Raw genomic sequence first — 2,805 nt, forward strand, 5'->3', positions numbered from 1 at the left:
GAAGCAATCTTTTGGGCATGCCTTATTTAAATTTGTGAAGTCCACGCACATCCTCCACTTCCCGTTGGATTTTTTAACTAATACAACGTTAGAGAGCCACTCAGGATACAGAATTTCTCGTATATATTCAGCTTTTAAGAGTTTGTTTTCTTCCTCAACAATTACATCACTCCTCTCTTTATTTACAGGTCTTCTTTTTTGCTTTACAGGTCGGAATGATGGGTCTATGTTGAGGCGATGCACCATGATCTTCGGGTCCATACCAGGCATGTCCTCGTGAGACCATGCGAAGACGTCCGAGTTAGACCTGAGGAAGTTGATCAGTTCTTCCCTGTCAGTGGCCCCCAGCTTGGTTCCTATGCTTACTTGTTTTTCGGGGCTAAGTAAAGGAACAAGCTCGAGCTCTTCTGTTGGCGGGGAGAACTGCCTTTTGCCTTTATTTGGCAGGTCGGCCTCTGACTCCTGCAGTTTGCCACGATTGGTTTGTTCTTCCAAGGCGCATACTGCCGACCCTTTAAGCGCGGATGCATAACACTCCCGTGAGATTTTTTGCTCACCTGGGACCGTGCCCACCCCATTCGGGGTTGAGTACTTCAAGACTTGATGCAGTGTGGAGGGGACGGCCCGAAATGAGTGGATTATGGGTCTCCCGAAAATGGCGTTATAGGCCGATCTGCCGTCGATCACTATGAACTCGGCCATTTGCTTTACCTGGGTAGCATCTTGCCCGATAGTTACCGGCAGATCAATGCACCCTTCTGGGGAGACCGATTCTCCAGAGAATCCAACCAAGGGTGTTGGACTCTTCTTCAACTGTGACCTGGTCCATCCCAAGGCAAGATATGTTGGGAGACACAAGATGTTGGCAGATGCGCCTCCATCGATCAGTACTCTTCGGACCAGGACGTGGTCGATGAGAGGAGCGATCACAAGCGCGTCATTATGGGGCAAATGGACCCCCTCTAGATCGGCATCGCCGAAACTGATGGAGCAAGTGGGCTTCTGCTCCCTGATGATACATACCTCGCGTCTGGCCTCGCGAGCTAACTCTTTCCTTTTGTTTCCGGACTGGCCCCCACTCGGGCCCCCGAAAATAGTGTTGATGACCGCAGGTCGGTCATCCCGACGAGGCGGCGTTCTTGAACGCTTCCTCTCTTCTTTCTTTTCGACCGAGTTAGACCTTGGTTTGCCCACAAATTTTTTGAAGTAGCCGTCTTGAATGAGGTCTTCAATCTGGCGCTTAAATTCCCAGCAACTTGACGTATTGTGGCCGTGATCGCGATGAAAACGGCAGTCCTTGTCTTTGTTACGTTTTTCTGGGTCTCCCCGGAGCTTCTCGGGTCGCTTGAGGAGCTTTTCCATCTCAGTCTCCTCAATGTTTGTAAGTATTTCAGAGATTGGGATGATGGTCGGGGTATAACGTTCGTAAGGTCGGCTTCGGTTGGGGCCACCGTCCGACCTGCGATACTCAATTCGGCTACTGGAGAAGGATGGTCCCTTATCCTTGGACTTGACATCAGGCCTCCTCGTCTCCTAGTTCAATTTCTTCTGGTCGATCCGCTTCTCAGGTCGGCCAGTTTTGGTTCGGAGTAGCTCCTGTCCATCAATGACTTTTTTCGCCTTCTGCAATACTTCGGCGAAGGTGGCTGGAGCCTCCTCTCCAAGTTTTACTGTCAAGGTCTCATCGGCCAAGCCGGTGAGGAAGTAGTACATGGCCGAATCATCGGAGCAGTGTGCAACCTTCAGCTGCTCCTCATGGAGCCGTGTGACATATTCTCTCAGCGTCTCTCCTTCCTTCTGTCTGATGGTGGCGAGGTGAGTCGTTGTTTTCCTATCGTAGTGCCGAGAAGAGAATTGGCTTATGAACTCCTTTCTCAGCTGAGAATAGGTTGATATCGACCTAGCCGACAGTCTCCGGTACCACAGGCGCGCGCTGCCGGTAAGCGCGATCTGGAAGGCGCGGTATTTTATTGCATCCGTTGCCGCTTGAAAATCCATGATGCCTTTAAATACCTCAACATAGTCTTTGGGGTCCTTAGACCCATCATAGGGCTTCATGCTGGGAGTCTTGAACTTCGGAGGGATTGGAGCCTCCATAATATCCGAGGTGAATGGCGATTCTCCCAAGTCGCCATCGTCAAACGAGCTCTCCTTCTTCTCGCACCTGGCTTTGAGTGCCTCGACCTGCTCATCGAACCTGTGTTTCACCAGGTCGAACTCTTCCCTGGTGATCACAGCTTCTGGTGCTAGAGGCTTGTATTTTGATTGAGCCTTTAGGTTCGAGTTGGAGAATTCTCGGGAGTAGGAAGAAGAGTCTTCCGGCTCCCGAGATGCTCTCTTCTTCTTTTCAGTGAGATGCTTTCTCAGATCGTTATCCCGCAAGTTGTAATCCACTCCTTCATCGTTGGGAATGGGCTCGCGATCGCCAGGTTGGATAGATGGAGCTCCCTTTTCATCGGGTGCCCCCAGGGCTATAGAGGGAGACGCAGTTCGGTTAGCACGCGTTGCCTCGGCGTACATCTCTTCCACTGTGCGCAACCGATGGCGCATATAATCCAACTCGCGCTGGAGAGTAGACAGAGCTTCAGGGTCTGCTGTCTGGTTGGCCCTTTGGGAGGTCTTTCTCGACGTCCCTCCTCGGCCTCTGTTGGCTTTTAAGGGTTTTGGGTGAGCAGGTGGTAGCTCTTGGTTCGCATGGCGGGCAGATCTGCGCGGCAGATCTCCCTCTTGCCCTGCTCGGACCTGGTCCTCGACTATTCTTGCACCGAGGTCTCGCCGAGGGCCGTTATCAGCATTCACACCCCT

Source organism: Momordica charantia (assembly GCF_013281855.1).
Source record: "Momordica charantia cultivar OHB3-1 chromosome 8 unlocalized genomic scaffold, Mcharantia_2.0 BLBB01000008.1, whole genome shotgun sequence".
Lineage (NCBI taxonomy): Eukaryota > Viridiplantae > Streptophyta > Magnoliopsida > Cucurbitales > Cucurbitaceae > Momordica > Momordica charantia.